Source organism: Geotrypetes seraphini, chromosome 11, assembly GCF_902459505.1.
Source record: "Geotrypetes seraphini chromosome 11, aGeoSer1.1, whole genome shotgun sequence".
NCBI classification, from domain to species: Eukaryota; Metazoa; Chordata; class Amphibia; order Gymnophiona; family Dermophiidae; genus Geotrypetes; species Geotrypetes seraphini.
The window spans coordinates 74,430,974-74,441,555 of record NC_047094.1 but is presented as its reverse complement, the minus strand read 5'-3'; the positions used below and the strand labels follow the sequence as shown (position 1 = coordinate 74,441,555).

The 10,582-nt window shown below is 41.5% G+C and overlaps 1 protein-coding gene and 1 long non-coding RNA gene across 3 annotated transcripts in view; one reads left to right on the top strand and one right to left on the bottom strand.

The window, feature by feature from the left end:
- LOC117345477 overlaps positions 1–10,582 on the bottom strand; it is a 38,242-nt gene that overhangs the window by 12,343 nt on the left and 15,317 nt on the right. The window lies entirely within an intron of this gene.
- The window catches only part of LOC117345476 (ly6/PLAUR domain-containing protein 3-like), a 54,811-nt gene continuing 51,651 nt past the window's right edge, over positions 7,423–10,582 (top strand). Inside the window, exon 1 of the mRNA XM_033914177.1 lies at positions 7,423–7,614. The gene's annotated coding sequence lies outside the window, so the exon portion shown is untranslated. The remainder of the gene's footprint in view (positions 7,615–10,582) is intronic.

The window sequence follows — 10,582 nt, the reverse complement described above, 5'->3', positions numbered from 1 at the left end:
AAGTTCAATTTATGGTAAAGCCCAAGGACAAGTTGAGGGGTACTTGGCCTGTTCTCCTCTCCTTCTCCCTCCCTCCATCCCCTGCTACTGCTGCATGTCACTCATCCATCAATTAGAGGTAGGAGCCTGTCACTCCACGCCCCAAATCAGCCTTCCTCCCCTAATGCACAGCTGGCATACCAGATCCTTATAGGTCACCTGCCCCGCCCATGATTTTATTTGATTATGAAAAGGATATGCCATTCAAGGTCTTGATCTGCTCACAGCGCTGGCTGCACCTAAGAATAAACAGGCTTTGGAGTGATTCAGCTGGCGGACCTTGGGGATCCCAGCTAATGCATTGAAGTTGGAGGGGCTTGAGGCAATACTAGAGGGCCTGTGTCCCTAATGGCCCACCAGCTACACCTAAGAATAAACAGGCTCTGGAGTGATTCAGCTAACGGACCCTAGGGATCCCTGCTGACGCACTGAAGTTGAAGGAGTCTGAGGTATGACTCCTCCCCTGTCCTGTATAATCTGTAAATATCTGTTAATTCCTACCATAAGGGAAGAAAAAACAGAGGAGGGTTTTTATGTTTTATAGAGAAGAATTGGAAGAATACATATTCCCTGGAAGTCTGTTAAGGACATCCAAAGTTAGGTGCTCAGATTTGGATGCAATTATCAGATATGTGCATAAAACTAATTGACTTAATTAGTGCTATCAATAATTAACCTTTATAAGAGCTAATGGCCAGTCTTTAGTAGTTTAGCATGTATGTGACCCTTGGCCCCTATTCTATAGCCAGTGGAAAACTCCAAAGGGTGTGGCCACAGGAGGGACATGGGTGGGTCAGATGCATGCCCAGCATTTAGGTGCAGTGTTATAAAATACTTGCATTTCCAAGCCTGACAGAAGTTAGACGCAAAATTGCAGATTTAATGGCAGTTCTGCGCAGAATTCATACTTAGTGCACATCATCCCACCACTTAACTTTGGGCAGCCTTTACTGAATTCCCCTATTTTGACTACAAAAAAGTGAAATATATTTGTGAGTTAAAATAGCTGAAGCTTTAATCCACATAACATCTCTGTGTCAGCTTCTCTCTGCTGATTCCTGAATATCTTATGACCACCTTATCTGAAACTTCTGTCTTACAAGCAACAGGAAAATGATTTCATATGGTGATTTGAAAGTTCATACAGGAAAGGAGCTAAATTAGATTTACAACTAAGAGCAAGCACTTATCTGAAGTCAAGATATGCAAAGGAACAGCCAAGACAAATCGAATTAATGCAACAGGCAAGAGACGTATTAGCTCAGCTTCAAAGGGGGCTAAAGTGACGGAAGCAGCAATGAAAGATGATGTAGGGCAGAACCTGGAAGCTACAAGGTGGACATCTCACCCTACAAGTCTGATTGACTTCTTTCATGAAATAGCTAGTTAGGTGAATAGGGGAGGGCAGGGGTTTTGGGGTGTGAGTGGGTAGGTAAGTGGAAGTAGATTAATGAGTAGGTGGGGGATAGATAAGTGAATTGGATGACAGGCTTAGGAAGTGGGGGCTACAGTGGGAAAGACTAGTAGATGGATATAACCTTAGGGCAGGGGCTCTCAACTCAGGCACAACAAGCCAGTCTGGTTTTCAAGATATCCACAATGAATGTATATGATTTGTATGCACTGCTTCCATTGTATGAAAATCCATCTTTTGCATATTCATTGTGGGTATCCTGAAAACCCGGCTGGCAGAGTCTGTTCCAAGGACTGGGTTTAGAACCCATGGGGATGGAGGGAGATACAGTAATGGAATGAAGAAGGGTGGGCATAGTAGGGGTGGTGGTTTAAAGAGCGCAGATGTCTAGGAAGAATACATATTCCCTGGAATTCAGAAAAGGGCATCCAAGTTAGGTGCTCAAGTTTGCACGCAGTCATCAGATATGCATGTAAACTAATTAGCTGAATTAGTGCTAACTGGCTGGGTCAGCACCATCAATAATTGACCTTAACAAGCACTAATTGCCAGTCATTAGTAGTTACACGTTTATCTAACCCATGCCCCCACTTATGTGCCTTACTGTAGGCATGAGCGCTTACGCTAGTTCAATGGCTGGTGTAAATGCTACTGTCAGGTGCATAAATGCTCCTATTCTATAAATGCACACCTGTCTTATACACCCCTGACCTGCCCATGCCCAGTGGCGTAGTAAAAGGGGTAGGACCACCCCGGGTACCGTCTTCACAGGAACGCCAGTGCCTCTTCCCCTCTACGCCCCCTCTCACATACCTCTTGAAACGTTCCATGGTGCAAGCATCTTCCACCTGCTGCTCGCACTGGCCTCAGCTTCCTTCTGACATCACTTCCAGGACGTAATGTCAGAAGGGAGCCGAGGCCAACACAAGCAGGTGGAAGATGCTTCTCATTGCGGTGAACATTTCAAAAAGTATTCCAGGGGTGGGGGAGGTGCTGAAGAGGTGAGGGATGAGGAGCACATGGCATGGCAGTCAAGAGCATGGAGGGTGCATGGTTCAGTGCTGCCATGTGCCACCGCCCCCGGGAACAAACCTCTCTAGCTATGCCACTGCCCATGCCCCTCTCAGGTCCACAACCTCTTGGAGGTGCACACTCTAGAATTTGAACACACAACTTATAAATTACTGGCCATGAGCAGTTACATGTGTACTGTCAATTAGCACCAATAACAGCCAATAACACTGGCCAGCACTCATTTTGGTGCCTCAAATGTTAGACCTCTTTCTGAGTATATTTGACCTGCGATTCCAAAAATGGCACCAGTTTTCTCCTATCAGCTTTAGTTTTTGAGATATAGAACATGTGCTATATGCCACTCTTCGCTCTGCTCGCCCATTAAAAAATCTGGAAATTTTAATGTAGTTTTTAAATTAATATCTTTTAAGTTTGAAGGAAACATTACAAATTTTTTTACAAAGTGTACAACATGCAAATCTACTTATTTCATACCAAAAGCACAAGTTTATGATACAAACTTTCCAGTCATTTGACACACAAGAAGCTCCTTTGGTAAGACATCTGGGAGTGGGACCTGCCAGGACAATCCCGCATAAAATTCCAAAACTAGTTTGCCATCATGTGTGCATCCCATCTTCCTTGGTATCTGGCTTCCATTCTTTCTATGTCTTGGTGAAATCTTTCACCATGCTCTTCGCTTAAGTCACCAAGGTTCTCTGGAAAGCGATCTAAGTAAATGTGCAGATAATGGGCTTTAACACTCATGTTACAGCCAAGCCTGTTGAAATGAAAGAGCATATCCTCTACTAATTGTGTGTAGTCTTCCTTGCTGTTGCCAAGAAATTTTTTCACAATAAGAACAAATGAAGACCAGGCACATGATTCAATTTCATTCATTGATGCTATGGAATGTGGGTCATTTATAAGTTATCTGATGTGTGGACCATCGAAAGTTCCTGCCTTCAGTTTTTCCATGGTAAGTCCAGGTAACATACGTGCTATGTACTCAATGCACAAACTGTCTTTATTCAAAGTCTTTATAAACTGTTTCATCAGGCCTAGCTTTATATATAGTGATGGCAGTATGATTCTATCTTGTGCTACCAAAGGTTCATTGATTACATTTTGTCCTTCAACCCTTGGAGGCCAATCTTTTTTTGCCCAATGTTCATATTTGGCTCTACTATCCCAAAGGCATACCTACTATTCCATAACCTTATATAAGAAACTAGAGCTGATACAGTCTATCCAATGCAATTTTCTGAATCAGTGCCCCAAATAATCCCAGGAACAAGTCAAAAACTCAAGGCACCAAGAAAAAATGTTTTTCTTTGTTGGCATGTCAATTAGCAACTAATTAAGTCATTAACCATTATGTTTGCATCTGACCTTATTCTATATATTGCCTGCACAAATTTGTGTGCTGTTCTGAAATTTGGGCATGAAACTTTCTAGAATTAGGGACTATGGCCTCGAGTCTATGAATGGTGCCTAAGACATAGGTGCTTAGGAATACCTTCGTAAAAGGAGCCTCGTGATAGCTTCATGACAGAGGATATCAGATACTGTGATAGCTCCTGAAAACATAGACTTGCATGTTACTAATGTATCAGATATACATGTGTTATGTTCTGAAATACCAAGGCAAACAGAAAAAAAATCACCAAATGGTTCCACAGTTGAAAGGGAGCAACAAAACAAAACAAAACAGCATTGTAGAGACGATGGTCTTGATCAGCGGTCTCAAACTCAAACCCTTTGCAGGGCCACATTTTGGATTTGTAGATACTTGGAGGGCCCCAGAAAAAAAATCGTTGATGTCTCACAACTGAACTTTGCCACCTATTCCATGACTAATTTTCTGAGGAGCCTCTCATGAGGAACTTAAAGCTTTCTAAAAATCTAAATACACTACATCAACCAGTTCAAGTTCAATTTATTTAATATACTGCAAATATAAAACCAAGGTAAATCTAAGCAGTTTAGAATAAAATGTAAAAAGAATTTAAAAAAATGAATTTAAAAAACATGAATAAAAAATAAAATGGGTAGAAAAAAATAGACAAAACATGAAATTTGAAGAAACAGTAAGACAACCATAGAAACATCAGGAAAGGAAGGAATTGGTAGGTACTGTAACAATAAAACAGCAAAAAAAAAGAATAGGTTGGGGAGAGGGAAGGAATGAACGATGTGGTTAGAGATGTAAAAAAAAAATTGAATTCTTTCTGCCCACACTAAGTGAAATGAAAAATTTTCAGGAATGCCAGTGTATGTAAATTTTGCCTGCTATATTTACAAAGTGAGGAGATTAAGAACAGAAAGCCACAGAAAAGTAGTATGCCTTTAATTGCACCTTTATAGGTCATTAATTATTTTTCTAAGCGAAGATAGAGGCAGAGAGTTCCAGAGAGTGGGAGCCATGACAGAGAGAAAAGAATTTCTATGAAAGTCAAGGAAGAATTTTCAAAAAGAGGGAACATCTAATAACTACTGTTGTAAAGAACGTAGCATTTTTTTATGGCGAGTATGGTATCAAGAGACTAAACATAGCGTTCTTTGTGGAGAGTACCGTACCAATAGACTATATAGAAAGGAGGGAAGACCACTTGATAGAAATTGGTGAGGCAAGATCTCCCTCAGCTGAACCCATGCTGACTCCATCTCATAAATAAAAATATTGGGAGTCACATTAGACACACATTTGACAATGGTTGAACACACGAACATAGTGGTAAAAAAGTGTTTCCTGACATTATGGAAGTTAAAGACCATCAAAAACTACTTTGACCCATTATCATTTAGATTACTAGTACAATCGCTAGTGCTTTCTACACTGGACTATTGCAATATCGTTTATATGGGTATACCCCAAAAAACAGTGAGGAAATGTAGAATTGTTCAGAACTCAGCGGTCCGCTTGATATTTGGATTGAAAAAAAGCGACCATGTTAGCCCCTACTACAGACTGCTACACTGGCTGCCAATGGAGGCGTGAATAACATTCAAGTTCTCTTGCATGTTTCAAGCTGGTTTGGGGAATAGCTCCTATCTACCTGCTACCTCACTTCGTACTATACAGCCCTACAAGACAAACCAGAAACTGCAATCTGTTTGCATACCCAAGCATTACCGGCTGAAAATACAAAACCTTTCTGGATAGAACTTTTATGTACCAAGCAAACAAACAACAACACTGGCTAGACAACTACATTAATGGAGCTAGACTGACCTATGACGCCTTTAGAAAAGCTATAAAAACTGCCTTATTCGACAGAAATATCACCTAAAAAGTATCTACACCAAATACTAAATCAAATTCTATTATTTCAAATATGTCTACTCCTGCCTCTGAAATTTTTTAACAATTTTTAACAATTAAGATGCCTTTTAAGATTCTGCATACTGTAATTCTCTGACTATCTGCATTTTGTAACTCGCTGACTGTCCAGCTTTCTTCAATGTGAGCCGCCTAGAAGTCTCACGACTATGGCGGTATAGAAGAATAAAGTTATTATTATTATTATTAATAAAGAAATGGCAATTATGCATGAGGTAAAACTCTTTATAGTTTATAAATCTTTCCTTTTGGCTAAGTCTTAATAATAATATTGTCATTTATAGCTAAAGAGACATATGATCAAGAAACTGTTTTATTTTACTTTTCTGATTATGATAAATATACCGAGGGCCTCAAAATAGTACCTGGTGGGCCACATGTGGCCCCTGGGCCACGAGTTTGAGACCTCTGGTCTTGATAAAGAGTCTATTGTGAAACAAGCTTCATAGGTAAAAATGATGTGTACGCTTGCATCCAAATCTTACACATTTCTGTGGTGTGAACTCGACACGGTCCGTGTTTCGGTATAAGACAACCTTCTTCTGGGGTCCGTACAGATTAAACCACAAGATATAAAACTGCCAAAGGCATCCAAAATTCTGTGTGTTGAATGCCGGGACGCAGTGGGTACCCTCTGACTTTGCTAGAATCAGACAGCGCCCACTGTGTTCCGGCTTTTAACACACAGTGTGTTTGATGCCTTTGGCAGTTTTATATCTTGTGGTTTAACCTGTATGGACCCCAGGAGAAGGTCGTCTTATATCGAAACACGGATTGTGTCAGGTCCATGCTGCAGAATTGATGCGTGTATGATTTGGATTTTTCAAGTGTATGTATCGTTTTTACTTGTGAAGAATGTGTGATGCAGGGGTTAGAGCTGCAGCCTCAGCACCCTGAGGTTGTGGGTTCAAATCCCTCGCTGCTCCTTGTGACCCTGGGCAAGTCACTTAATTCCCTCATTGCCCCAGGTGCACTAGATAGAGTTTGAGCCCATCGGGACAGATAGGGAAATATGATAAAGAACCTGAATGTAAACCACTTAGGATATAAGTAGTATACAAATAATAAAATTAATTTATCAAGACCATCATCTCCACAGTGCTATTTTGTTTTTTCATTCTGAAATACCAATGCATATAGTGGAACATACATGTTTATGTTGTCGTGCTAACCCCATTGATAATTTAGACATTGATGCTTATAAAATGGATGCTCCTGCTGTACAACCATGTAACCGGTGCACACATCCATGGATATATTTAAAACCGATTCTCTGTCAGCAGATCCCAACCTGGTTGTCTCAGTTCCTATTTGTACTCCATTACTGAAATTCAGTCCATGAATCACTGAAAATGAACCTCAAACACATCTGCTCACAACCCAGAAGAACGGGACAGAGAAGCAAGAGTAGTTATAAGTCTGCTTGTGGAGGACAATCAATCCACAACAGAAAAAATAACACAGCTAAAAGTATGTGGGATGCGTTATAGAGGCAGCATGAAAGTGTTAATTTGAACAGCAATGCGGCCGCATGAATGTTAGGGATTGCAAGAGTGTCGGTGCTTGAAACTGAAGAGCAGCTATGTAGAATTAAAGGGAAAACAAAAGTCAGCCACATTGGAGCCGTCAAGCTGTGCAGCGTTACTGAATCCTACTGAGATTTGTTTAATGTCCAAGAAGCCAGATCACAACCGCAGGAGAGAAACAAAGGTGAGGAGAGAGAGAGATTGGAAACAGCAGTTCTGGAGAAGAGACAAAAGAGAAAGTAGAAGCAGAGCGTGACTTGAATGCTGAATTTGGTAAGGTAAGAAAAGAAAGTTTTCTTTTCAGATGACAACGGCAAAGATGCCAAGCTATCCAGTTCCAGGATGGAGGTTTGGAGTGGCCCTGGATTTCTTACCACCCTATCCTGGTGCACTATGGGACGTGCAGCATTGATTTCAATGGGCAGAATGGAGTTGCTCTAGAACAATGTTTTTCAACCTTTTTACACCTATGGACTGGCAGAAATAAAATAATTATTCTGTGGGCTGGCATCGGTCCGTGGACCGGCGGTTGAAGAACACGGGGCTAAGTTGTGGGCCAGACTCCGCCCCCATAATAGTACTAATTGCATCTTGCACGTCCCATGCCTCATCTGGAACCCTTCCCTCTGACGTTGCAACGTTGCAACGTCAGAGAGAAGGCTTCCGGTTCAGGCGCAGGATACCTGTAGGAGCCACTGCCCGTGGCTTTGTGTACTGAATCAGTTAGGAAGAGGGAGCTGGCTCAAAGATGACGCTGCATCGATCGCACCGTGGACTGGCAGTTGAAGAACACTGTTTTGGGCCTGATGCATGTGCTGGCTCTGTGGACCGGCAGGAAATTTCTGTGGACCGGCACTGGTCCATGGACCGGTGGTTGAAGAACACTGCTCTAGAAGACTGTAATCAAAATTGGTTAATGGTCTTTGTAGTAAGGCAAAGATCTGACCCCACATTCGGCAAAATACCTGCGCAGCAGAATCATAACATGTATAAAACGCATCAAAGCAAAGGGGGCAAAGTTAGGCTTCAAGATGCAGTACGCTAATTCTCTAACAGCATCTGCATGCACAGATTCTGGTATCGAATACTAGCATGGGTCAGCATTTACCCACCAACATTTAGGCATTATCACTTACGCCATGCTAAATGTGCACATCTAAATACAGATCTTTAGCATTTAACATGAGTATACAGTATGTAACTCCTTGTTGGTCGGCCTCCCATCTTACCAGATTCATCATCTACAACTTATTCAGAATACTGCAGTAAAGATTCTTTACGATGCTAATGTGTACGATCATGTCTCTCCTTTCTTATATGAACAATACTGAATTCCTGTCTGTTAAAGGATTCATTATAAGATACTTCTCCTTAGTCATACAGCTTAATATGCATCAATTCTATCTTGTTAGGCATCTCTGTTGTCTCCATACCAGCTTTCTCATCTCTTGAGATCTGCTGGGTCTCACTATTTGGAAGTACACTTCTCCTTCCGCTGTGATAGGGGATTAACAGAGCCGCGAATAACTTTTTCAAATGTTATTCGTTGTTTTCTATTAAAAACCATCGTGAATATGGTGAAACCGCAAATAACATGGTGGAAAACCTGGCCTGTTCCTGAAGAAGAGGCAAAACATGGTGAAGAAAGTGTTGGGGATCAGCGATTTTCTCTGTAAACGCTTGGAATCATCAATTTCTCTATTCAAGCTGATGTAATTTTGGGGGGGGAGGAGCCAGCAAGCTAAAAAACGTGAATAATCGAAACCGCGATTGCTGAAACCGCGAATACGGAAGAAGAAGTGTACCTCCTTTGGTGTTTTTACGCTTGGTTGCGTCACGGCAGACAGCCTATAGCTGTTGTTCCCCCTCTTCATGGAATGCTTTACCACCTGATTTAATTTCAGTCTCCTCCCGTTCAAAATTTAAGCCAGTATTAAAAACAGCAGGCCTTTGAGTCCTTATTTGGATGATATTCTCCTTATTGTATCTCTTCTTTCCTTCTGCTTCCTCCTCCCTATCCCTTTTGTGTTTGGATGTTCTCTGTTTTACATATTGTATTCTGGTAATAATTTGCTGTGTTACCCCACTCCCTCCCTTGTGCACTTAGGGGGCTAATATTGAGAACATGGAAGAGAGGCTGGCTGCTTCCCACAGCCAATATTCGATGATAAGCTGTTGTCAGTAACCAGCATTGAATATCTGGTCTATCTTTGGCTGGGTCAAACTTAGCCAGCTATGTCAATTTTAAGTGCCAGTTGATGCCAGTATTGAAGACAGGATATATACAGCAGCATAGGAGCAGCTGGGCTCAGTGTGCTAATGCTTCTATTTGGCATGAAACTTGCTTTATTCAGCGTTGCCAAGTGATTGCTGCAGATATCATGTAGAACAGGACTACATGGGGACAATGTGTCTTCTGATCTCCTGACGAAGCTTTAGGGCGAAACGGGTCCCGTTGGGATCAGTGACAAGAGATTAGTGATCATAAGAGATCAATCATCAGAAGCTAAGTTCCTTTTATGATTTTTCAATTAATTAATTTTGATATAGTTGATATTTGGGAGAGGTGGTAGACCAATGATTGACAGAATATCCCATTGAATTGATCAGCATAAGTTGCTCTATTGTGAGATGGGAAAAGGAGTCTGAGGTCTTCCACCTTTCCAATATTATTACAAAATTATTTTTCAGCCAGCATATTGGATGTTTATGCAAACTTTTTTGATGTTTTGGAGTGTTTTCAGGTTTGTTGAAGAACCTTTTATGAACATTATGTGAATTTATATGCCCACTCCACTATTTTGGTGTTTGTCTTTTGATGAAAATCAAGTGAAGTAGTTTGTCTTCTTTTTTTGTCTAAATTTTAAGCGCTGGCCAGCTAAATTATAGTGGCCAACGTTAGACCAGCTATTTATGTGGCCCGATTTGGCCACAAAATATAGCCAGCCAGTGCTTTGAAATTACAGGTCTCCCTCCTTATTTGTGGGTTTGGCATTTGCAGATTTGGTTATTTGCGAACCTCCCACCTCCTGGACCCTTCCACACCTTACCTTAAAGTCCTGGTGGTCTAGTGGTGAAACAGGGCAGGAACGATCTTCCTATGCTCCTATTCCATGAAAACCATACGTTACCGCAGCAGTCTCACGAGTTCCCGCAGTCTCACGAGACTGCCACGGGAACTTGCAGGAGCCATTTTTGATCACAGCTTTCATGGGGCAGGAGTGTAGCAGTGAATCGCTCTTTCCC